This window comes from Calypte anna, chromosome 1, assembly GCF_003957555.1.
Source record: "Calypte anna isolate BGI_N300 chromosome 1, bCalAnn1_v1.p, whole genome shotgun sequence".
NCBI lineage: Eukaryota > Metazoa > Chordata > Aves > Apodiformes > Trochilidae > Calypte > Calypte anna.
The window spans coordinates 115,747,398-115,775,067 of NC_044244.1; the positions used below are offsets into that span (position 1 = coordinate 115,747,398).

At 37.3% G+C, this 27,670-nt stretch overlaps 1 long non-coding RNA gene across 1 annotated transcript; it reads left to right on the top strand.

Annotated features, from left to right (window-relative positions):
* The first annotated feature begins 1,600 nt into the window (after positions 1-1,600).
* Positions 1,601-25,425, top strand: LOC115600435. Its single transcript, XR_003988957.1, has 3 exons — positions 1,601-1,677; positions 8,850-8,965; positions 25,186-25,425. It is a non-coding gene; the product is annotated as an uncharacterized LOC115600435 (long non-coding RNA).
* Positions 25,426-27,670: the final 2,245 nt, after the last annotated feature.

Sequence of the window (27,670 nt, forward strand, 5' to 3'; positions counted from 1 at the left end):
TTCTCAAGTGCTTGCCTAGTTGATACAGAACAAAGATTTAGTCTCATTGCTTGTCACTGCCCAGTCTCCTAGTGACTGGCAGTCAGATTTGGAAGGCATTCTGCTGGGGAAATTCTCAGGTCACAGCTGGATGCCAGGCTGGTCTGACCACAAGCACAGCTTGTTCCTTGGAGCACTGGGTGCCAGGGCACTCAGCCAGTGTGGGTGCATCTCCTCCACCCCCAGGGCTCTGCTCCCAGCTCTCCCTGAGAGGCTGTGGGGCCAGCCTCCACCAGTGCCACCTCCAGCACTTCTTGCCTGTGGCATGTCCTATGTACCTTTTAAAATGCCCACAGCTGCAGCCCCAGGAGTCAAACAGCTCTTCTCTGGTGGCCATTCTGTCAAGCCATTGGCCTGCCAGCCTGGCACTGGTGATGCTGGGGAGTTGCACTGCAAGGATGCAGGATGAACCACTGTAATAGTAATGATGTAACACATCTCTAAAGTGCTATTAGGGAGTAAGGCTTGGGGAGGCTGTTAGCAAAGCTGTGTGCATGTAGCAACTAAACTTGCATGTAGCTGTCTTGTTCTTTACATTCTACCTTCTTAATGCTGTAGCTCATCTGTTACCCCCCACAGTGAGACCTGTGCAGATGGACAAGTGGTCCCTGTGGAAGAGCACGGGTGCTGCTGACCTGGTGGGGAGATTATGGAGAGCAAAAAAAGCACCAGTGTTATGAGTAGTGGTGAACAAACTATGGTAAAGCAAGACCTGTGAATACCTACCATTAGCAAGTAGAATGCCAGGAAGTCTGATGAGTTAAGGTCAATAAAGAAAGAATGTTGATTCAACGGCAAATTTTTTTAAAGCACCTAATGATTTTGTATAGTGATACAAAGGAGAAGATGTACCTTTGGTATAGATAAATATGCAAAGACCTTAATGGAATCTGCCATTTATAGCATCCATTATTGTACTTTTTAGTTCTGCATAGCCACAGGTAATATCTAGTTAAGTGAATTAGAATTTGTGAAAATTGTGTTTATCTCATTGGCATCTGAAAAGCTACAGAATATGCTATTATTACTCATGATACTATAAGCACTGATGCCAGCCCTGTATAATACCAAGAACGAGAGGAGACACTTCAAATTCCCCAAAGCTTATGCTTTTAGGATAGTAAAAACTGTAATATGCATGTGGGGTGTTACAGTGCAACTCCCAGAGTGAATTATGTGTTTTTAAAGTGGGACAGCAAAAAGGAAAAAAACAGATTTACCTTTTAAAAAAGAAAGAAAGGAGGAAAGATCGGATATAAGAGAAAAGAATATGAAGAGAATTATCAAGAAAATGTGTTAGGCTTGACATGAGAAAACAGAAGGAATGGCTGCAGCTAGCAGCTAAGTAAAAAAGACAGCATTCAGCATGAGTACTACAGAAAGCAGTGGTGTGTCATCACCAGCATTGAAAGTCAAAGCCTCAGATATTTCTGCAGCTGTTCTTGCCAATATAAGTCTCTGGCTGCCTCTATTCAAAATAAATCCCAGCTACTATTTAAGTAATAGCTGGCATATACATTTCAGAATTTGAGGAATGCTAAGCTTTCTTTGGACATCACCTGCCCAAATGATTTGTCATGGCAGTGAGCTTTCAGTGACTCACCTGGTGAGAATACAATCTTATGATTCTGTCCTAAGGTAAGGCTTATGTTTCCTCGTTATGCTTCCTATGTGTATATTTATTTATTATTTCTATTATGTTGTGGTGCTCTCTAAACAGGTAAAACATATCTTATAAAAATTCCAAAGACTCATTTTTTGAAGGGAATAGGCAGTAGGGAGCCTCTGTCCAATGAGCTTTCAGCAAGGGCTTTGACAGTCGTGGCAGCAAATTTGCCTGTTAAAGTAAATCTAATTTAGCAAATGTCTACACTTCAATCACTCTCCTCTGCTCTCAGTGCCTGGGCTAGATGGTTTAAGGCAAAATCATATATTCATAAAGGAGTTGTCATCTCTGTAATACCTGTAGAGCAGACTGAGACAGTCAAACAAAATGTCTGGAGAATCTCTTTGCTGCCAGGCAGGAAGAAGCACTGATCATGGCTTGACATGCATTGAGTTTGCTGTGGCTAGCTTCACAGTCTGCAGTAATTCAGTATCAAGCCTTGCAATGGGAATGGGGCATTTGAATCATTGTGCAGTACCACTGATTCAGTGTGTTGTGATCCCATGGCCCAGTGATGATCCTCAAGGCCTTCCTTTCCTCTACTCCTGCCTATAGAAAAGCTCAGAAATGGGAAAAAATCTTATCTGCTTTGTATTTTTCTTCCCATACTGTGGGAATCAGGACTGTCTCTTGCACTCCTGTGTGACTGTGGAAAGCTCCATGAAGGTGTGCATGGCATTTACTCTGCCTGTACATTCAGAATCTTGATGCAGCTTCTAGATGGCATCAGCAATCTCAGCTGGGAGCCAGCTTGAAGGCAGAGCCTGCAGGGCTACTGGCACTGGTAAAACTGCAGCAGGAATGGCTGTGACTGAGAGATGGGACTTGAATCCTGTGGATGTACTTACTGGGTGCAGCTGAGAGCAACTCTGGAGTCTCCTAGTGCCAGGGAGGGAAGCTGTCTCATGCAGACACTATTCCAACAGGGCCATTTTTAACACCTCACAGTTGTCACAGTACCAGAAACTTGGGAGCCCTGCTGATGCATTTTGCTGACTGATACATAGGAAAAACTTCTACTTTGCTTCACTCTGTTTTTCTCACTTGTTTCCATACAACTGTGAAACCCTTGTAGCTTCCAACCTTTCAGAGGGATTTTTGTGTGCATGAATTTCGCTTCACTGATGGGCAGAAGTAAGCAGGACAAAGAAAAGTCTTTCTAACAGCAAGATCTTTTATAACACACCCATTCTCACAAACCTCTGAGTTGGCTCTTACCTTGAGACAGGAGATGCATGCTGTTCAATTTAAAACAGGAAAAAAGCAATCAGCCACTCTTATGAATTCCTGTAAATAACTAAACAGCTTCACAAATTTAATCTCAAAAAGCCAAATTCTTACAGCTTCATCCTCCTTCAGTTTTACTCCATTACTGACCTTTACAAAGCAAAGCAAACAATTGGACTCCACTGACCATAGCTCATCAGTTTTAAGCAGGGTCTAGTATGGCTGTGATTTATGTTCCGGACCTAGAGGTCATTGTGTTTCATGTTCCTATGTATTTATTCTTTTTTTGCTGAGGCCATGTCTTAATGACCTCTGCTTTAGAAACACTTTCTCAGCTGTGTGGTTTTGGCTGATCTGATTTCTTTTCAAACAATGTGAGGAGATTTACTCAGTCCAAGAATGAAAAAGTTCAGTTTATCTCCTCCATTGTCATATGCTAATTTTTCACATATAAGAATACAAAATAGCTGTGCTAACAGAAATGTAACATAGAGTATTTTAATAAGAGTATTTTTTAATTATTCATTTTCAATTATTTAAAAATTAATTATTTTAATAACAATGAAGAAGATGCAGAAAGCTTTTTTATTGTTTGTTGGTGGATGCAGAAATTGGCAAACCCATCCTTTTCAACACGGTGAGAGACAGCGACTTTTCTTTCCTATTTTTCTTTTTAAATTTTGAGTGATAGATAAAATATTGCAGATCTTTCTTATAAGCTATCTGCTTTGATTGTGATTTTCCCTCAAGTGCAGGGCTTAGGAAAGCCCAAAGATCTCTGCCACCTTTAAAGAAGCATTGAGTATCTCTGTCGACAAACACTACTCCTTTGCTTCATTGTTCATTGCTAAACTAAGTGTCCTTATATTCATTTTACAACAGTCCTTCTGGTATCATAATGGCAGATATGCTAGCTGTCAAAATATAGGGATTTGTAGAGTACAAATTAGAATCAAACACATAAGGTTTTGCCTATGTGTTGTATGAAATTTCTGACCTTTTAAGAAGAGCAGAGAAAATGAGTTTCTCAAAATCCTGGAAAAAAAAAACCAAACTGGGAAACCCAAGGCTTTAACTCCCTTCAGAAGACTCCTCTAGACAATGAGCTATCAGTTTGCTTACAGGTGATTCTGACAGTGGATCTGGTAATATGTTTGTTTGGCTTCTGTGACATAAAGCTTCACTGCATCTTCCTAAAGGTTTAGAACATGGATGAATTCTAAACAAGGGAAATATATAACACTTCGACTGCTTCCACCTGTGCAGCCTGCAGCCTGCACAGGCAAAGATGAGAAAGGAAGACAGAGCTTCAAGAAGTAACTACCTGCTGAAAAGAGACTTTAATCTAAAGAGGTTATTACTCAGCTATGGTTTTCTAATCAATAAGTGTGGTACTTCTCCTTGCACATAATTATGTGATTAGGTTGCTGTCATTTAGAAAACAGATAAAATCTTTTCTATAGCAACAGCCATTTAAAAATATACACCTAATACTCTTTAATACTTGTTAAACACTTTTATGGGATATATTTCATAGATGTTTGTAAGAATTTTTTTCCTGCTGTTTCTCTGGAGAACATGGAAGTAGAAGCAGATTATTTTCTCTCAGTGTACTGAGGAAAGTAAAACATTTTCCCCTCCCACTCTTCAAATGTAATACAGGACTGTTTTTACTGTTCCTGTCTGTTACTAGTATTAGCTAGCACTGTGTAGTTTTCAAAACAAAGAGAAGCAAAGAAATGATTTTGCCAAAGCTACTGAGCAAGGTCAGGAGGAGAATTTAGGTTTCCTTACTCATAGTGCCATGCTGTTTACATTAAATCCCAGTGGTTCTTGGTAGCCTGCTGCCTTTGTATTTGTTGCACAAAATGCTGAGAGCTGATAAAATAACTATTATCTCATATTACATTTAGAGAAAACTCATAAACCTTTTATCTGTTTTTTGAGACAGAAGCCTTGAAAACAGATACTAATCTGACAAACCTAGATCTGATTATTCCCATGTCAAATAAGGCTGGGTTTTTTTTTTATCTTTTGTATTGTTTTTGCAAAGCACCTCAGTGTGGTTCAAAGTGTCTCAACACATTTTTAGTCTCCTCACTCATGTACCATGTAGGGTTCAGCAGTTTCTAAGCCATTCCTAAAATGGCTTTCAAATTTTCAAAACTCAGATATAAAACATGGGCCTCACATTTTGCACTTCGTTTTCTGTACAATAAGAAGTGGAACAGTGTTGGGTACTTCTGTAATTTCTATATGACTTTTTCATCCGTAGGAAATTTTTTTAAAAAGAAAAAAGTCCTCTACAAGACAGAGTGGGCCATAAATGCTTTCTCGGGAGTGTGAAATGTCTGATATGAAAGACAGATGTGCTACCACACACAGGAAAAGAGTCTTGACGTGGTGAGTCCTGCAGAAATACACCAGATTGATTTAAATCAATGGAGTAATGGAATGCATAGCTATAAAGTTTATAGTAAAGCAGATTAAGCCACAGAGATACAGGGATAGTTTAGAAACTTTCATGGAGATTGTTTACAGAAGCTAAGGTTGGGCCACAACACTGAAGAGACTAGAAAGTAAAATCTGCATTAGGACAACTCAAACTGCAACATTATTTGTGGAGTTACATTGCTAGCTTCGGGATCTGGAAAAGGGGCTGACTGCAAAATGTTGATGGAAAGGAAAAATACAGTTATGTTTAAGTGACCAGCATTTAAAGAATAGTTAAATTGAAGTCTTAAAGTATCACTGCTGAATCACTGGATGGAAAAACTTTTATTTGTTAAAGACTGAAAAACTGTCAGTTCTTGCATATTCATCAACTAACCAGCAGTGTCATGCTAAATTACAGCCTGTATAAATTATTTGTGAAGAGAAGCAAGTAATGTATTCTTACACCTGAGCTCATCACTATTAGCATCTTTGAAATTTAGTTCCCCAGTTCATATAATCGCACCAAGTGAAGTGAAATTAGAAATAAAAGACAGCCTTTTATCATGCAGGCATCTGTCTTTTGAAAATGTACACAATAATGCTGTCAATGGGGGTTGCAGTGCTTTAATGTTTAAAAGCCTCATGGCTTTTGACACTAGCAATGTTCTGTACATAGAAGAAACAACCAGAAAAATCCAATTTACTGCCTCGAGACATCTCCATCTTTCTCTTATTTTGTGTTACTGATTGGCTTATACAGAAAATGTTCTTGGTGCAGTGTTGCATTGAAAAGTTTCTGTGGTCCGTTCTATCATTCTCATTTAAGCTTGCAATATGGCAACAATAGAAAAATTCATATTAATACTTTCCCAAAACCACCACCTTCCCCTTTTCTTTCAGCAATAAAACACTTCATTGAATGTAAAATTCTGAGTCTGGATAACCTATGTTTTCTCATTTCAGTAGTTAACATTTTCAATGGAAAGGAAAAACTAAATTTTTTTACATTGTCTTCACATAACTGACAAATGTGTAAAAGAATGGATGAAAACTAATCAGGCTTATACCTCTGAATAATCCTGGCTGAGAAAAGACTTTTTCATTAATTATACCTGGTCTTGCTTCCGTGAAGTTTTGACGAAATGAAAAAGATAACTAAAACCATGACAGCTTTTCTGTAATTCCTGAATATGCTATTTTCATTTTATTTATCCTTGTGGCTTTAATAGGGAAACCACTGATGATGTGAAAGTGAATATATGGCTACACCTACATTAGGAAGCAGGTTAGCTCAGTAGGAGCATATCATTAGATCAAAGCAGTTGATGATGTGTCGCCAATTTTACATGCAATTTGCTCTTCTTTCTTTTAGGCTGCATTTAGCCTGGTCTGCAGAACTGAACATCCTTGCCATGAACGTTTGAAACTGTCCTGAAGCCATATGGGTGGTTAAAGCCCATTAGGGTTTGTACTTCATTAGATCTGCAGCTGAATCAGGGATTCCTGGTTGATTTAATCCAAAAGAAATCCAGTTCTTACATTCCATGATTGCTGCTTTACGATGGTCTAAAACACTAACACAGACACACACTGTTGCAGCCAACAAAATGTATACTTTCTCCTGTCTTTCTGCAAGTATCATGCTAACTGGAAAGCTTCACAAGCTTCTACTTTACATTTAAAAAACCAAAGATATTTCAGATTATGTTCTTTTCTGAATATATTTTGAACTAGCAGTAATATATACATACGTATTCTATGCATAAATCTTAGACCAACATCATATTGCCTCAATATTCTAACCAAAGGGTGGATTAATTTAGTATATAACACATAGTCAAGGGGATGGTATTCACAATCAATGCAATAGAGCTCCAGAAATTCACTTCAAATGCACATAAAGCAAGTTATTTATGGTGTGGTTGAGTGAATTTTGAATGCAGTGCGAGACTGCATATTGTAAATTTCCATAGAGGTTATTTGATTTTTGATATTGTAATAATCAAAATATTTTCATTATTGTGCTGCCATTTTTTTTTTCAAATAGTAGACTTTCTTTTACATCTTTAAAATGATTTAGAAGACCATATTAAGTGGTGGCCGTTTCTATTTGTATGCCTACATCTATTGATATATTCCTAAAGTCCCAGGTCTGGAATAATCAACATTTTAAATCTATGTTGCATATGTTTGTGCCTTTAAATATGTCTTGCTTCATCAAAGGCTGCAATACGTATTTTTGCAAAAACAGCCCAGATTAATGCTAGGTAAGTAAAGAGCCATTTTCTGTTTATGAGAAAAAGACTGAGATATACCACAAGGTCTTGCATCACATTAGCTCTCATTTAAATAAATAGGAGTTTCAGACATTCAGCATTTCTTAGAATGGAAGGAACCCTTTTGGAACGTGCTTCCCTTAATGGTTTACCTAGCTCCTAGTTTCACACTATTGTGTCTAGTTTTTTGCATATTGTAAGTATGTGAATGTATTATCCTATCCCATATTTTTTAAGTCAGTTTCTTTCTCTACATCCAGAAGAATATGAAGCCTATGGTTTTATATTAGTTTTTCATTTTCATTTTAAGTGTTTATTTAAAAAAACCCCACAAACATTAATCTAATGACCAAATAAATGACCACAGTGATAAGAACTGTTTACCAAATTAAAACATAATTCACTTCTGCTAGGACATGCTATACATTCAAAAAATGTGGTGTTCATTTAATAAACACCAGCACAGTTTATGGTATGGGAGATGTCCATGTGGCTTGTAAGCCATTGAACTGCAACACAAAGTGCACGTGCACAGCAAGGGTTATTTTTAATAGATAAAGCCTGTCTTTTCAAATCAATACACACTTCTGCAGGCTTTAATTCTAGATTATAGCTTTTTCCATATGCTGTCAACTGTTAACAGTAAATTCAAACATATATTTACTCTATGTGCTCTACCACAGTGTTTTTAGGAGAAGCCATGAGCTCTAACAGCTGTACGAATAGGCAGTAAACCAGGACTCCTGAAAACAAATCATTTTTCCTTTTCTTAAAAAATACTGCATGCTGCCAAGGTAGATGAAGAAATAGGGGATCAATAAAAGGTATTAATCTCTTTAGAATAGCAATTATATGCAGTCCTTTAAGCACATGTCTGGAGCTAGAGAATTATTAAATTTGAAGTAAGATGAAACTTCAAGAATGCAGCTAGAGGCAGCCAAAGAGAGGGAGAGAAATGAATCTGTATAAGGAGTAGGGGGAGTGACATTTTGATTCGACACATTAGCATCTTTATATTACTGTTCTGCCAGTAAGAAGCCTCTCTGGAGGTGTATGAAAGATTTTGCACTTAGAACTTAACTGGCAAAATAATCTTCTTTGCTGTGTAGATTAATGTTAGGAAATTTTCCTGTGCTTGTCTAGGACAGTTCTGATTCTCTCTGCATCCTTTTAACGCATCTTTTCATTTTTCCCATCTTCCCCAGGTTTGGGTTCCTGAAATGTTCTAGTCAGAACAGAACAGAACAGAAGGTGTAGAGGAACATTCAGGTGGCAAGCAGGCACATGAAAACAAAACAAATCAAGGCTCCAAAAGACACAAGTAAGAAGGAACTCTTTAAAAGACTTGTTTTCTTGCGGCTATATTTCTATCCAGCTCTCACCTTCTGCCAATCTGTACATCTACTTACCATTATCTTGGGAACATTTTAATTACATTTTATGTCACATCTTGGGTCCTTCCCTGTCATACGTTGCTCTTTTGTTGCCCCTTACGTCCTATGTCTAAACATCCTTGCTTGCACAGGCTTAGAGCCTCTCCAGACTTAGAATATTTTATGATTATCCATTGAACTCTAGACCCAGACCCCATGGGTGATATTCCTATTTCATCAGAGATCAAATTTAAAACTAATCTTCCTTACCTTCCCCGCTCTGCCAGTTTCCCAGTTGTCGCCACAACCGTGATAACAGGTGCTGATTGTGCTTCAATCAGATGGTAAAAAAGGAAAAAAATAAAAAGTGTCTTAATTTTCTAAACTTTTTTTGACTTTGCCACTCCCTCCTCTGCAATTTGAACATAGGAATCTGAGAAACCAGAAGAGAAGCTAAGAAAAAAAAAATGTATCAGATTACAGAAAATATCTCCTGGATCAAGAAACACCATTCTGCTTGCACATCTGGTTACTGCTGTGAAGAACCTAAGACTCAATTGCAGGCAGATTTACAACTTTAAAGACGAATGCAAACCAATGTAAGCTTATATCCCTTTTGTCTCTTTGCTTCCTTTTTCTTAGAATTGCCCACTGTATGTAGTTCTGTATGAAGGTTGTTTATAATTTTTTTTTTAAATTCATGTCAGAACCTCTTTAATTATCATAAATTCTCAGCCTTGATGACATGCAGCAGCGATGAGTTCCATAGTTTATTGAAAAATACTCCGAGCAGACATTCCCAGCATTCAATTCATGATCTGCCATCTCTCATTTTCCTTGCATTAGTATGCCTCTTCCCTGAATCAGGAGGAAAGATAATATCAAATTTTTAAAGTATATGAGAAATCTAAATTTTTTCCCTTGTTGTCACAGTTTAACACTGGCCCGGCAATTAAACCGAATAACAGACGCTCTCTATTAATCTCTCTCTCTCCTTGATAGAGAAAGGAGAGAGAATAAGGGAGAGAGACTTATGGGTTGGAAACTAAACTACACAACTTTAATGAAACAGTAATTATAAATAGGAAAAATTACTAAATATATACAAATATACAGGAAAATGGATACCACATTCCTCCCTCCTTTCCCCCAATAACTCTCACGTCACCACCGAGGCTGCAGGGCAGCCCTGGGAAAGTCCAGGCTGGACTCCTGGAGTCAGCAGCAGTCGGGAACTGGAGGCAGGAACACACAGCTATGGGCTGGCACGGAGCAGGACCACAGGCAAATGAACGGACAGAATCCTTCCAGGATGCCGGGTGAAGGAAGGGAAGCAGGAAGGGCAGGAAGGGCAGGCAGCCAGAAGCTGGAAGCAGGAAATCATGGCTTGGCCCTCGTGATCCCTCAAATTTATACTGAGTATGACGTAAATGGGATGGAATACTCTGTTTGGTCAATTCTGGCATCTATCTTGTCTGTTCCTCCCAAAGGAGGGCTCAGGTGGGACCTCTTTAGCCTCCTGGATGGTAAAATGTTCTCATCAGAGCTGAGCAGTGTCCTTGGCTCTGCATACCAGTTTCTAGCAGTAACTATAAACATCAAGTGTTATCAGTTCTAGACGCAGACACTGTCTGAGAAACTTGCAGTTAATTTCAGCAAGTGCAGCTACTTAAAGAGACTCAGCTAAAAGCAAAAGTACAAGACAGAAAATCACCTTTATCCTGGCCCAAACCAGGACACTCGTGCATGTTTTCTGAGTGTCAGCAGTATTGAACCTAATGCTGGTCTCTGTGAGCTCAATGTCTGATCTCCCTGAAGTTCCTCACAGTCTTCTCTCCTCTGCTGTAACCTACATAACTTCTGCAACCTGCTTGCTAGTCTTCAGAAAACTCTGCAGGCTAGACTTTATTACGTCCTGGTCTTTCAGGTGTTTACTCTTCTCCTTTCCTGATACAAACATGATGTTTATTCATCTGTAACTTCTTGGATCACTTCTGAAGCCTTTTTAATTAGAGACATAAAATGTGCCACCCTCTAAGCTACTGATATAGTAGACATTTTTAATTAGAGCCTGTGCCCTTTACTAGCTGCTCCATCCTCTCAAACTTGAGCTTCTTCTGAATTCTATGGTGTCTATAATTTAGGTCTGCTGACTGAAGCTTTGCAGTTATCAGTTTTGTTCAGTGTCTTTTCTCATGATAACTCAGTCATTAAGGGATCCTCATCATAACTGACAGGCAAAGCAAGCCTGATGCAGAAAATGCCACTCATTTTCTACGGCAGAGACTGATGCAAAGAAACAACTGTGTTAGAGCTATCTGCATCTTCTTTAATTGCTCTTTTTATCTCCAAGGACCTATGCCCAACTGAACCAGCAACTGTGACTTTGCATTTTCACACATGTCCATATAATGAAATCAGGCCTATAAGGTCGTTTCACCTTGACTCTTTTCTCTAGTGATGCTTATGCAAAGTATATAGTGATCAACACGGTCCTCTTTTATGAGCTCAAGTCTGTAAGTTTTTCATCAGTGCAAGGGCCTCTCTCAGAATTGTCCATGTTCCTTCCAGATTAACTCCAAACCCACAAAATTAGCAGTGAGGCATAAATTGCCACATCCTCTGATGAAATCTTTCAGAAAAAATATGCATGTTACACTAAACTGTGATTGATCTCAGATGTTATCTATAAACATAATGAAAAAATTCCACATGGATATAAAATTTGTTATAAACATATCTCAGGGAAAGAGAAAGCATATTATTAATACTATGCATGTTAAAAAATGTTTGAATTTAATTAACTGAATTAAAATTATATCACCCCAAAATAAATACTTAATTTTTTTTTTTTTTAAGTCAAAGACAGAAAGACTATTTTCTGGTATCATTAATGTAACTTTATAGCTGGCCAAAAGGGAACTGAGATCTCAAAAAAACTCCAGGCAATCCACTGCCACAGTCTGAAATTCCAGATCCTAAATACAGAGTCTGCTTTCTAATTTTAAGATAAAGAGCTCCCATTAAACTTTTCCCAGAAGAAAAGTAGGATTGACCTACTGTTAATATTTACAAGAAAGGAAAAGGCCTATTAGTACATTGTCTAGTAATGTGCAGCAGAAATTTTTGATGGAATATCACCATCTGTGTCAGTGCCTAAAATGGAGCTTACTTTTGAAGATGTGCTTTAAATTATTCTTTTACCGATTAAAGTACCAGAGTGCCAAAGTGATGACAAGCTTTTCCCTGTCATCTTCTTAAAATTAAGACAGAGTCTTTTCCATTTTCTCCCATCCTCTCTTCAGAATTTCATAGGAAGTAAATTTTCAAAGTAATGACATTAATGGGACTCATGAACTTAAATCCCTATGCATCACTTCGAAAATTTGCTTGCTAGTGTACTAATGAAAATTTATGTCCTTGAATATTTATGATCTTCTGTGTTATCATAAACATAGCTCCTCTTTAAATAAATAGGTGGAAAATCTGCAATATGTGCAGAGTTTGCTGGCGTTCATGTAATTGCAATGAAACTGAGTTATCCAATAGATTCAGATTAATTTCTATCATTCCACTCATTTGCTTTTTGACCACCCCCTCCTTGATATTTGTGGATTTTCAGCTAGTTTACTTCCAGGGTTTAATCTCCCACTTTGAAGGACAGTGAGATAAAATCCAAGAGCATTAGGAAGTAAAATGTTTTACTTGGCATAGTGTTCTTGAAATGTTGAGCTGCTAGTTTTACTGGGCACTACATAACTACTAACTTCTTTGGTTGGCTTTGAAAATATCCATCATCTGCTTGCTGGCAGGGAACCTCTTGATTGGGTGCTTAGGGCTGGAAGGGAACAAGAAGGACAGTTGATATGGTAATGTGATGGGAAATGATTGTTTTAACCCTAAAGTATGGCACAGACAGCTACAAAGATGTGATTCTGCACCTAGCTAGTAGTCCCAACTCAGAAACAGATTGTCCAGCAAGTACTCTTACAATTTTAGTCGCAGTCTACTCCTGTAGTAGTAGCCTACTACTACAGAGTACTAGTACTACTACTACTATTACCACTAGTAGTAGTAGTACAGAGTAGTAGTACTACTTCTGTTGCTGAGTATTCATCAAACGCTATTAGAAAAGAAAATTTCACTATTAGACAAGAAAATTCAGATTCAGTCTGACATTAAGTATCCACACTGTCCTCTGCTGCCACATCTTTTCAGACAGCTACAGGCTCTTGCCTTGTGCTGCTTGTCTGCTGAACAGGGCTCTGCCTCATCCATACATGAGAGTGAGATGCTCAAAGGGCTGGTGTCTGGGGTTATGTCCTTTACAGTTTTCCACAGGAGTGTCTCAGGTACCTGCTCTTTCCTCTGTGCACTTCTCAAACACAATGAGAAATTTATCTCTTTTGCTTAAACAACTCCTGCTGTCCTGGAAATGTGAAGTCAGGCTATTTCTCCGTCAGTGTCCTCATTCATGTAGGCAGTCAAAAGTTGCTGTGTCTTATCATTGACCTAATTAGTTATTTACTGCTTTTGTGTCTGAAAGACTTTTAGAGCAATTCAGTCTTTGAAGAATGAAATACTTTTAAAAAATGCTAACAGTTGAATAGTGGCACCAAAATAAAGTAATGACAGAGCATTTGGTCATCTAACGATGCGGTGTAGGAGGGACAGTGAGCATAGCAAGCTATGACAGCTTTAATTGAACGAGTAGCAGAGTTTAAGTCTTTGTTGTCTTCATCCTTTGAGAATATAATTAAATATACCTATTAAAAGGAGATCTAATAAAAAAAGTTTCTCATTTTATGAAAGAATGAAGAAATAGCATATGATGAAATAACATCGATTTCTGTCTTATTACTGAGTGACGGATGTATCTCCCTGCAAAACTGCAGTTTTAACAATACTTAAATTCATTACTACTGATAGAGAAAGGAGCTGAGAGAGTAAGACAAAAGTAAGTTTACAAGAGTAAGTTTAGTAAGCTGACAAGAGTAAGTTTAGAAAAGGAGGGAGGGGGAGAGAAGCAGAATCTGGGAAGCAGAGTTGGTAACTTCTCACAAAATATTAAGCTAAGAGTTGCCTATATTTTATAATTACCCAAATTAAGATTACTACCCTTGATCCATTCCACTGACGTTTGTCCAATTTGTACAACTGTAGTGTAGAAGAGTTTTTGTTCTTTTAAAGACTAGCTTATTCTTTCTCAAGATATGCATGTGTGCATAAATACTTGATTTTATGCAAAGTTTGGTTTTGTCTCACTTTTGTGAACAGGTGGAACAAGTGAAGACATCTTAAAGCCTCTATATTGTTGAAGTTTGTATTTTAAAAGTATAATAGTTCTTGTAATAATTTTTGGTTTTCCTTTGGTCAGCTGAGAACATAGCAGTCTTATTTCAGATTTTGCTTTAAAGTTCCAACCTATATCTATGATATGTTAGCTAAAAGAGAGCAAATGTTTTGTGTGTGCATGTGAGAAAAAGATAAACAGAATGAAAAAGCTTTCGCATGTCTTGATGTCCCTTTTTCCTTGTCATGAAAGAAAAAACAGGAAAAATAAGAGCATTGTTGCTATGCATCTCATGGTCCTTGTTCACATCCCCATGGTAACTAGCAGAAATCATTCATATTGTGCAGAAAAATCAGGGAGATGCATGCATGCAGCAGCTCAGAGGGCCAGAGGGTCCAAAGGAGGTGGTAAATATGGCCAGTTTTGAAAGGACTATAAAAGGTCACCCTCGGGAAGTTAATAGAAGTCCTATTAATATGTAAACCATGCTAAACTAACATTTTTACTTTAAAGATAGTTTAAACCTGAAGTAAGGAGTGAAACTGTGGAAGTTTGTGGTGGAGTAACAAAGTTCATGACAGAAGTCCTCACATCTATCTGTAAATAAAACTCTCTGAAAGCAGAGTTGCTAATTTTTTCAACTTCAGGTTTAGTCTTCATTTTTGCTGCATAAAAGCTGCTTTTAAAAGTTTAATGTTTTCATTCACAATTAATTGTTTTTCATTCTTCTGCCAAGTCTCTTCTTTTTCATCTTAAAGATTCACAAGTTTTATAAATATAGTTATTTTTAGAAGGCCTGCTTTCATCAGAAGTTTTACTAGTCACTGTTATTTATATGTGCAATGGGATCTCCTAAAAATCCCACTTAGAAAAAAATCCTATCAGGCATAAATAAAATAAAGCAAAGCAAGAAAATAAAATAGATGAAAAGAATTCTAAGTGTTGAGGAATTCTGACCTGTTTCACATGCTTTATATGAAGCTTAGATGAGTCCTGAGAAAAGAACGAATGTTTTGTATTTATTCCTGTGTTTTGTTTTCATTCTACTTTCTTATCACTTGACTATCACTTGACTGTTCTCAGTGCTGAAATTCCAATTTGTTTTCTCTTCAAGGTGTTCAGCTTCAGCTTCCTATCAGCCTTTAATGATGTTTCTCTCAACAAATCCCACAGGAGTATCTATATTAGGGAGTTTTAAAAGGTGTTTTTTGTTGTTTTTTTTTTTAAATCTAGCGTGCTACAGAGTACTTCAGTCAATATTCTCTGTGGAGTATCTTTCAGCATTGAATTATTGAGTTTTTTAAGTGTTTGTGTATGTGTGCATACGCATATAAATGTATGTGTGTTATATATACCTGAGATACTTGTATGGACATCCTCACACACAGGTGCAGATGGACCCCCAAGGCTGGGGCATACTCTATTTCTGCCACTGGCATGAGACTGGGAGGACACAAGGCAGTGTGGGCATTTCTCTAAGGTGGGAAAGTGTCCTCTTGTCAGCTTCCACCCCTGCCAGAGCCCAGGGATGATGAAGGGGACAATGAGCATCTGATTCCCCACCTGCAGCCCTTTCCAGAACTGCCAGGTACTGCAGGAGACTGCAGTGTGCTTTGGCTTAGCTTAACTCAGAATTTTTACATGAAACCAGGATACCCATAGAGATTTCTAAGTCTCTGGGCATGTTTTTAGCTCAGGACAAATGCTGGGCACATTACCCAGTGGCAGCTGACTGCTGCTGGAAGCTGTGTTCATGCTCTTCCCTGCCTGAACCGTGGCCCTTGTGAGGTAGGTGAGGGGTGCAAGGTGTGGTTTTACTGGTACACCAGTTCAGTTCTTGCTCTGTCTCCAGCAAGGTGCAGAAAGAGTGGGGACTGTCACTGGTGCTTCATTGCAGGGGACTGTGTGAATTATCATTACAGAAAACCATCTCCATAAAAGTAATTCACAAGAGAAAAGGACAAAGCCAACACTGCAATACTTTCATATAAGGAATTAACTTCTACTCTCCTAGCCCAGAAATACTGACATATTTGCCTAATAAAGCCTGAGGCCACATGCACATAGCTCAAGATATGACTATACTGCAAATAAAGCAAACACAGTGATTCCTTTCAATATAGTAATATTTGATCATCTGAAACATTCATATAATAGGGATTAAGAAGGGGAGAAATAATTTTTGTAGTCTTTCTCAGAATTAACCATGCCTTAGCATACCTAAATTCTGCAAAGCAAACTTATTATTCAGGCCCACCTCCCTAACTTTAAGTTTCCTTCAAAAACCAAGTTCACTGAAGTGTATATGGAAACTTCCCAGAACTGGGCTGGATCCAGAGCTGCTTTCTTGCAGAGTTTGGAACTTTGTTTTAAAGTATTCGTCCACCCAGTTTAACACTTGAATTCACACTTTATGGTATCAGCCCATATGTATAAATATATATAATGTATATTTTAATATTATATATAATATTTACACAACAATAATATTATTATAGCAATTTGATTTGTGACTCTACATTTCTGGTTTTGCATGTATTGGAATGAAGAAAGAAAAGAATAAATTTTTAATGGGTCAAAACCTCCTAAACTGCTGTGACATAGTTCTAAATGTTATATAATACTTTCAATAAAAGCAGTTATTTTTCTACCTTTAATTTGTGGACAGTTTATGCATTCTTCCTCTGTACTTGAAGTAGAGACTAAAAAACCACTGTGGGGTAAAGAAAATTATTATGGACTAGAAAATAAGGGTTCCAGCACTGTATATGTCTTGGAGTGTGTCCTTGGACAAGAAAATGCATCTCTGTTTCTCTGTCTGCCATGTAAGAAAAACAGAGCTTGCCTTGCAGAGATACTGTGAGATTTTGTTAGCTAATGTTTACACAGTGCTTTGAACTAATGAAGCATTACAATGTAAAGCACTACTTTAAGCCATGGTACTTCAAGGTTGTAGAAAGGATCAAATATCCTTTTCACTTGCACACATTGAAGAGGAGAGTTGATTTTGTTTTGAAGTTCTAACATCCTTTTGGCTTTTTATTTCACTTCAAGGTTGCTTCTTACCTTTTATTGACTACTTACTCGAAATTCCTTTTTCTGTGTCCTCTCCTCTCTTATAAAAGTTGATTCAAGACTTGCGTGCAGCTGTTTCCCTGGATTCTTGGAGGAAGAAGTAATGCATCCTAAAAAAAAAGAAGGTTCCTGATTTCAACAGTATTGCATACTGCAAGAATATCTATGTCCACTGCTGAGTTTCTGTCACTGGATAGTGGCATTACCTTGTGTCTACTCTGTCGTAGTACATTAAAATTGAAAAAATTTCTATCTCAGGGAACATACAGTGATAGGTAGGGAGCTTTGTATCCTTTACTGCTTTTAGCGAGTAAAGCATTGCTAGATTTAAAAAGGAGCTTTAGAAGTCACAGAAATGTGGCTTGCACTCCAATTTTTTTCAAAGTTTATATTTTAATAATAGGATTTTTTTTTCTTTTGGTAGTAAAAAGCAAAATTTATGAGAGATAGAGGGTCCTTTATTTCCCAAATGATCCTTCACTCTCATCAAAGAGTGCATGCTACCAGCTGTAATTTCTGCAAGATGAAAGGATAAAGTTTCACCACACTGTACAGAACTGGTGGTGTAGTGAATTTTACTTGCTGCAAGAATAAATTGTTGTTTTAAATTCCTTCAATTTACACAAAGTTTGCGATTGAAAGGTTAAGAAAAACTGAGACCTTGTGGCACAACTTTTTTTGCTGATGTCCAGGCACACTTTGTGCAGGTATTTTCAGATGTTAGAATCATGCCTAAAACAAGTTTCATATGTAGCATAAAGTCAGTGGGATCATAACATTTTTTTCCAAATTGGCCGTGAATAATTTGCTGAAGATATGAACAGTCTAAGCAGATTTCCAAACATTCAGCTTAACAAATCATTACCTCTCAGTCTTAAGACAGAATCTGAAATAATAATCTCTCCATTTTCTGTCTTGTTGCACTTCTCCCTCTTTCTCATCATCTTTCCACAAAGACAAATTACTTGCTTGTCCTACTGTGGTATCAGTATCTTGGTACAGCTTCAAGAAATGCTCAGGAGACATGACAGTGCATTTCAAATCAGGACTTATATCCACTAAAAGGAAAGACACACAAACTCCCATGGCTGAAAAGGCCATGAGATCTCTGGAATTACAAGGGACTGGGGGAAAACAGAAGTCCAGAAAACACAAGGACAAGTCTTACAGATGTTAAGGATGCTGGAGGGCTGAAGTGAAAGAGTGGCAAACATCAGCTAATCAAGACTCATAAAACTGTTGAAAGTACAAGTTTTCTTTGATGTTTTTCTAAGTTTCTAAGTTTCTAAGCAGCTGTGAGTGCAAGGAACATCAGCAGCCACATCACTGAATACTTCTTTGGCAGAGGCAGAGTTGCTCAAAGCAACAAGAGCAGCACAGCTGAAGCATACCCCACTGACTGCCTTTTTCCTGGAATGCTGGCAGAAGCTGTATTTTTATCCACACCAAGTTCAGTTACACAGAATATCCTTTAGGGAAGCAGTCCGCTGTAACCAGTCCAGCCTGAGATTTAAGAAATTTGTTCTCTTACAAGGAGGAAAACCCATTTGTGTCAACCTGTAATACTTCAGAGGAAGTTTTGACCATTATGCATAACCAACAGTACTTCTATTAATATATTTGATAACGGTGCTTAAGAATCAGATCTGCAACTTCTTGCAAAATATGCAACTTTAACATACAGCAGCAGTTTCTTTCATTTGTTGTAGCACATTAATTATTTAAGTAGCAAGCAGTACCATGCCTACTGAGGAGAGGAGTAGAAAGATTTTTAAAGTATCCTCTAAGATTAGAGTCAGGTATTAATAGATTGGTGTTCCCTACTGTCTGCATTGTTTTGATACTTTATAAAACAACAGCTGGTTCCATATGCTCACATGTTATTTTTATGGTGCTAGGCTTATTCTGCTAGAGTTCTTCCCTGCTCCTTCTGCTTGTGGATAGCAGAACTGATTTTGGCAGTGAAATAACTAAAGACCGTACTTATTTCATTTGAGGTGTGACTATGAAACTCCATCCACTTAAATATTTACAATAACCTCATGGAAGATTTGCTTTGGAAACACAAAAGATAGCAGGAGGAAGAAAAAGGAACTTTCTCATACATCCCACCAAGTCTATGTGTGCTGTGCTAGGAAAAATCTCTGGGCTTTACAAATGTTTTAAAAATATTACTTTATTTAGGTGTCTAACAGACTCAAAAATCCATTTCAGAAAATAAAACTGTAACACATGGCAGAATCAGAAATAATGTGAGGTTTGGAACGTTTTCCTTTGTCGTGTTTGACTGGGCCTTTGGCTTGCCTGGCTATAAAGACAGTGATGTTCTTTCCCAAAGAGAGCAGCAGGAATTTAATCCTTAATCTCCCCAGAGAAGTAAGTCATCAAGTGAGAAAAGCAAAAAAAAAAACATCTTCTGTACCATCTGAAGTTTTAAAGTGATGTATGGGAGATTATTTCATGTACAGGAGGACTGGAGTTTTCTCATTCATAATCATAAATCTCTGGTCTCGGTTGCCCAACAGTTCTGTCAGTACTGTGTATTCATCTCTTTCTTTCCATACCTACAATTCCAATTATAAATAGTAGTGCCATGCAGTTTGATTGTCAAGGCCAGTAAGAGATTTCTTGAAGGTCCTATTTAATTGAATTCTGCCTTTAAGAGATAACTTGCAGAGTCAGGCCATATTCCTGAAATGCCACATCCCTTCTCTTCATCCCATCTTGTTCCTTCCGCCATTACTCAGGGCAGAACTTTGTCTGTGGATTTTAGATCAGGAAACCACTCTGACCAGTGGTTTACATCTATACAGCTGCTGGCTTTTATTAGCTATTCAAAGTTACATTCTTATGATTATAATTTATGAGGTATTTCAAAAAAAGTGATATTTTTTCATTTACAGAAAAATGTTACTTAGTCAACACTTCACTAAGGCAGCTTCCCATTATCCTCTCAATAATACAAATACAGAGGTGTAAAAACCTAGTAACTATTATATGTGAAATTCCAATCCTTTCTTACCTATGATAAACTTATTTTCTTTAGGTATAATTCATTAAATATTTTATTGCTGAAACCCTAGAAGAAAGTATAAAGTAACTATTAAGTTACCTCCGTGGAATTTACTCTTCCATACAATACTTTCCCATGGGTATTTTAGCTATATTTAGTGTCTTACTGATACTTACATGCTATTCTTTTACTCACACATATATTAAACATATTTTTAATGAAAAATACTTGGAATACTTAATAGCTGTGGCTTACTACAGTACTTTTCATTGCTATTATCTACATGACTGGCTGCTTTTGAAAAGGAGCAAAGAGAAGTCACCAACTTATGCTGGGAAATGATGGAAAGCATCAGGTTCAGATACAGTGTAAAGGGAAAGGCTTTCTAAAAGGAGCTATTCTTCATTTCTAAAAATGAGCATATTTTGAAAATGCATTTAAACATATTAGGTATACAAGAGGAAATTTATTGAAGTGTTAAAACAAGTTAAAATATACTGAAGCTATTAATGGTGCAGAATTCAACCAGTAAAATGAAGGAAACCTATAAGCTGCTTTTCAAACACTGCTATAAATTCAATTAAGTATTATTTTGCTAATTATACACTAGGTTGCCACATGTTTAACCAGACATTTTCTTCCCTTAAAAAATAAATTTTTTGATGTCTAAGTTTGTAATAGTAATACTAAAAAAAATTTTGTTTCTCTTTAGTTACCTTTCAAAGACTTCAAAATTAGTCCCCAGGCACCCAGTGTCCTCTGTCAGCAAGCTGAATATCAACAGGTAATCTTTCTAAATTCAATTTTTAGCCACTAGAGGCTCCTACTAGAAGTCCATGACTTATATGGTGAGTAACCAAGCAATGCCAACAGCAAATAACAAACACACTGATTTTGAAGAACTAATAAATTTTTTGCCCTGTGTACTCAGCAAATTCTCTTGAATGACAAATACTGATTCACGGATGATCTTCTATCCAAAAATGGGAGATACATAATACATATTTTTAATAATGAAAAGTCACAGCACTGAAGAGCAGTCTTGACTTTTGGCATCTCTTTTTCAGAAAATTTCAAGAAATCTTTATCTGTGCTGAAGCATCGCATTATTCCTGATGCCATAACTTCCAGAATTCAGTGCATCAATTTTTCTTTTTCAATTGAAAATAGGTATGATTTAATCCAAAGTAAAAAGTGATTTACATAATTCTTGTATTTTGAGCAGCAAATGAAGCTTTGTGAGTCTCCTAAAATGAAGTTACTTGATTCCGTAGTGTAATCCTTATATACAGTTATGGAAAAATTAAATAAATCCCAGGGGCAATTTACGTTTGGCTTTGTATACTTACATGAGGCAATATTAGAGCTACTGTTTATCTCTTTATGTAAGAAAAGTAATTTAATTAAATCTTTGCCATCTAGCATCTAAACACATAGCATAAAAATGTGAGGGAGGAAAGACAAATCCATTTGACACAGAAGTAAAATGAGGCTGTAAACAGTGCAGGTGATATTTGTCCCTACTTATTTTTCCATTCAACTCTTTGACCTCAATGAAGGTGTGATATAGGGAAGAACTGAGGTTTTCTTTTTCTCTGCAATTATATTTTAAAATAGTTTTTGTGTGGTATATGGGAATCTTATTATATAGAGAAAACATAGTCCAAGCTGGCACAAGGAAGTGTTCAGAGTCCTGACAAAGTTTTGAGAAACAGTGTGTGTTCTGCCTCCTATAACATTCTCAAAGATGCTAAACAGAAACAGAATAGTTGTGTAAAAAATAGCTATGTGGTACATATATGCACCATGGACTGAAGCCTAAAATTAATTTTTTTCCTAGGTTTCTAAGCACAACAGTTTCCTTATTAATGTAGCAGTTTCACTTACTGGGATTTCTCCAAAGTTTTCCTCTTGTTAGAAGCTCTTACCCACATTGATCTGGACATACCCACCAAAGCAGCAGCAAGCAACAGGGAGCTCCTAGCTTTAAATCTTTTCCTTTCTGCTTAATGTCTGCACAGTTTCAGGGAATGTAACAATACACTGGAGTTTTAGATCACTTTAACAAAAAGATGTTTCAGTTTGTCTTTCACACGAAGTATCATATATTCAAAGAGAGGGGTCACCCCTAGATACAATCCTACTCTTTGGTCCTCCGCTTTCGATCCTGTATTAATTTTTTTCTCACTGCAATAAGCACAGTCTGCCCAGGAATCGTGTACAACCCATGAGTAAACAAGAACTATGAACACTGTATGCTTCCAGACAATACCCTATATACATTTGGCATCACTGAAAGAAAAATACAGGACAATTAGTCCTGAGGAGGTAAATCTCCACACAGATGTTCTCACACTTTCCAGGTATAACCTTGTGTATTGTATGCTGATTGACTGGTCCACCAGCTCTGCCAGAAGCCACAACTTGTATACAAATGGAGACATGCTGCTTGATCCAGGAAAAATGTCATAATTGAGAAGGAATAAACCGTTCAGAAACACTGAGGAGGAAAGTTACAAATTAATATAGTTACAAATTAAGGTTAGGTAAACCTTTGGAGTCCCTCAGAACTAATTTGGAGGCCTAGGAAGAAAATTAATATTACATATTTAATTGGTTTTCTTTTAAAAAGAGAAGCCATCAACACCCCCAGTTGATGGAAAGGCAGCTATTCCTTTATTCACATGCATTTCATACAATTATGCTTGACCTCAATAATAACATATTTATAGTAGTGTTTGTGCCAGTTTGATTTCAAATATACCAAGTCTCCATGACAGATAATTTTGCCCTTTGAGCTAGGGCAAAATTATAAATTCTAGCCAGACCATGCTACTTATTAAAATTTGAGGAAATTTTAAAAATTCAGAGTGCAAGTAACAATGTTTCATTACAGTAGCTCTCCCTCTTTTCTAGGTCTGTATCTGTGTTCCTGTTAGAAACCACTGTATTATTTACCCTTAGCAATGACTTTGTTATATGTGTATTCTGGCCTGTTCATGAGCAAGAGAAAAAGAAGCTGACTTAAAAATGCATGTGAAACCAACAATGAAAGAAATGAACAACATAAATTTATTGAATTCTATTCTGTAGATTCCTTATTTCCCACTACGATAGCTTTTTAGTAGTACAAGAATTCACAATAGTAGATTTCCAGATACTTCTGTGGGAACATAAGTTTATCTAGCTCCCATTTCCTATGTTGCTGGGATTTCTCCCGTAGAGTCAAAAATGGCACAGATTTTTTTATTAGATAACTGTTGTTGCATAAGTAAAAAGCTCACATGATTTGGTTTTAAATAACTATTTTTATTTTTACTGCATTTTATTCACAACTTACTTGGTTTATTTTTTCTTTCCAATGGAATAATTTCTCACTAAAAGGAAATGAAAAAATTTAAGTGAATTTCATTATTGTATCAGAGAAGCATTTAATGAATATATTCAATCTGTGCTAATGGATTTTAACAGATTTCTACCATTCTGCAATGTTCTGCTCATAAAGTTTTTAATTACCAAAGCAGTAACCAAAAATATACTGCAGAGAGGTGCAGTGTTATAACAGAGATTGTTCCTTTATGCACCCCATCTTGGCTTACTAATGTACATGCAGGTATCTGTGTTTAAATAATATAATACCTAGTTCTATAAAAATATGTAATTCAGCTAAATTGCTATTCCTAAAACAAGTTGCTAGCATTATTTTTCAGTTAAAGAAATTAAGAAATAACATGTAACTTGTATAACCCTGATATTCATCATCCAGTGCTGTGGGGTATTAAGTATAGTTAGAGATCTACAGTGTAACTGCTTGAGGTCAAATAATATCCAAAGAATTCAAGAATTAATTCTTTCACCCTTCCCTCTGTGGTGTGCTGCTTACCCTATACTGGAAAATGTATTTCACTGCATGATAAAGTTCACTGTCCCTGCATTCACTGAAGTTTATGCATGTGTGTGGCATGGATTGAAAAACGCTGTTTCTATCACACAGGCTTCTAGCCAAGCTACTTACAAAGGAAACTGGAATATTTGGGTCACTCTTACTCTGTAATACCCAAGTAAAAATGCTCGCTAAATGATGAGAGAAATTCAGGTCTTGTTTTCTTCCAGGCTAGCTGAGGCACAAAGAGCACATGAAATGATGTGGACTGATCTCTGTATCACAGACTGTTGGCAGTACATCCACTTCTTTCTTCATTTAACCCAATTACTTTTGTTTGATAAAGCATTTCCTACAAAAAAATTTATATATTAATCTAAACATGTCAAGAGACCTAAAATAACCCTTCTAAGTAAAATCTTCACAAGCCTCTAGAAAGATAATGTTAGATGATAGTGTCAAAGATAACCCAGACAGAGTCAAGCTAATGTTATTTTAGCTGTTTAGTTAGCTAATGTGACCTTCCCACCTTTGACAATTTCCTTATTATGTCAGGATTAATATTTCATAATCTGAGAATCAGTGTCAGGGTTCCAGCTCCTGGGGAAATGTGGATCTTGATTTAAAGCTTATAAATGGAATATTATACATGTTTGCAACTACAAGACAGAGCTCCCTATCTCAGCATAAAGCACCAACATTATGAAAGATTCTCGACAGCCAGGAACAGAGCAGTTGACAAACTTCTGAGAAAAAAGACAGATGAGCTTCCTCCTCCCTTGGGGGAAGGATGGAATTGTTTTTTTCATTGTATACGCCTCAATTTTCAACTGATCCTCTGAAGCAGATGCCTGTCACTGAAGAACCAGAGACACAGCACTCATGTTTTCCTTTTGTCCAGCAGCTGCAATGAGTCACGTGTGGTTTGGCTGTCAGCTTGGAGCAGAGATGCAGCAACCTGAAGGCGCTCCCCAAGCAGTACACTCAAAATTACAGCTCCCTGTATGAGGGAAAATGCCCTCAGGTTCTTCTGTTTCTACAAAATACAGAAACTGTTTTGTTGAGGTGGTGACAGAGGCCTTCAGTACCAAAACCTGAACACGCAGCTAGGTGCACATTTTGTATTTAAGATGCAAACAGGCCAGAGATTATTTAGAAATATATTTCATGTATATGCATGTGAATAAAAAATCAACAGCGTATCAGTTGTGTGGTACAACTCCTTTTTAATTGTTATTGCTGATCTCAACTTTTCATTATTATATTTTCATTATTACTTGTGCAAGTAAATCTGCAGGAGTGGACTCTATATCCCCTGACAAGACAGCGCCAGTAACCAGCAGTTACATTTGATATGCAGGAAAGGGGAGGGTTTGATCTATATTCAGTGTATGCACAGTATATCTATATGCACATTAGCAGAGTAGGGCTTATTTGGTTGGAAATCTGGGCTGTTTTCTTCATGTCTTTAAAATGTAAGTGATAGTGCTGATGCAGTGCTAGGGCAGCTGCAGGCATGCAGCACCCACGGCTCTCTGGCAGGGAGATGCTATGCAACCCTATGGGGACACCATATACCCAGTGTGTTAGGGTGCAGCTGAGGTAAGATGCCATGCGTGTGTCTGGTATCAGATGGCCACTCTGCTGAGTGACAGGGCACAGGGAGACCTGCATTAGACACTGAGGAGTGGCCGGAGGCTTCCTCCCCCCCAGCAGCTGCACGCAGGGATAGGAGGCAGCTTCATTCCTGGGCTGCAGGGACATGAAGTACGGGGTTTAGTACGGGGACATGGTGCGGGGTTTAGGGGCTGTGTGACAGCAGCCAGGTTGTCGATTTCGGATGAGAATCACTGAGGGCATTTGGAAACAGGAGTTTCAAAACATAAAGGCTATGAAAATACTGACCCAACCTTTCGTACTGAAAGATGGCAGCAATGGTTTTTGCAGGTTGTATGCAGTCAGCACCTGAGCAGTGACTGGATCACAACAGTAATGATCCTGATAGTCTTCAAGAGGTTGTATGAGAAATGTGACAGCCAGATGAAATGGTAAAAGGTCAAAACTGAGCTAACAATAATCATCACTATGGGAATGGAGCTCTGATGTTAATGCTCCTACACTTCTAATAAGTGCCATAGGATTTCTGATTACCACCTTGTCCAGTAGCTCCATTTGCTCCTTTACAACAGTAATGACTGCAGCAGAACAGTTCCTCTTATCACTATGCCAAGACAGACACCGAAAAGTTAGTAATGGTGGTAGTACAGTGCCTCAACATCAAAGTTATCAGTTGTGGTCTACTCTTCAAATACGCAAAATTCAAATTTATTAGTTTTATTATTAGAACTAATAATTCAAATTATTAGTTTATTAAACTAATAATTAGTTTATTAGGCAAAACTCATTTAATATATATTTGTTTTGTATTTAAAGATATCCAACTTGTATTGATTTCAAACTTGTTCAGGGACATCACATTAAGTTACTCCAATATTTCCTCTGATTTACTGTTACCTTGTACTGCAAGGTTTATCTGAAACATTTGAAGGGTTTAGGTTACCTTAGGTACCCAAGAGGGTACTTTTACCTTAAGGTTTTGTTGTTGTTGCTGTTGTTACTTGGGTTCTTTTAACTCTGCTACAGATGAAAACTGATTTAACAGAGAATTGTATTGCTTTGGGTTTTCATGTGAGGTGGGAAAGCTCCACATAGCAACATTTCAGTACAATAAGAAAGAGCAGCACTAGTAGAATGTCAGTAACAATAGCCCATAGTTTTAAAGAAGATGGCCTGTTTCCAAGAGGTTTGATTTTGAGGCAACATTACCAGTAAGAGAGAGGTTGGTTCTCTTGCTAATTACTGAATTGTCTGCAGTCAAACATTTTGCCTTTATGTAAAGTTGTCTAAATGCAGTTTTTGTTTACCTTTATGGCATCTTTGTCATGCTAGCTGTTTCCAATATTATATAACTTCATGCTGTTAATGTTTTTATGTAAGCTTTGCTATTTTGGGAGTATGAAAGCAGTGCAGTTCCGGTTCTGTAATTAAAGGGATTCAGTGACCTCTTTTCTCTCAGCTGCTGCTCATGAGACTGAGAAAGGAAGGACACAAGACACAGAGAATACAGAACAAAGCTTCTGTTTATCAAAAACACCAGGATTATTTGAATGATGAAATGCAATCTATCTTCAAAGCATGGTGCATTTGAAGGAGAATCTGTGGAGCTTCCCATGGGCCCAGAGTCTCCCTTTGATTAACTGTGGTAAAAGTTGCAAATCTGATTTGGCAGCTCATCATCCTTGGCTTACAAGTGAATATCCTACCCATTAGGGAAGAATGTAGGAAACAATGAAAAATGTGGTACTGATAGTGTTGACATAATATGGTGT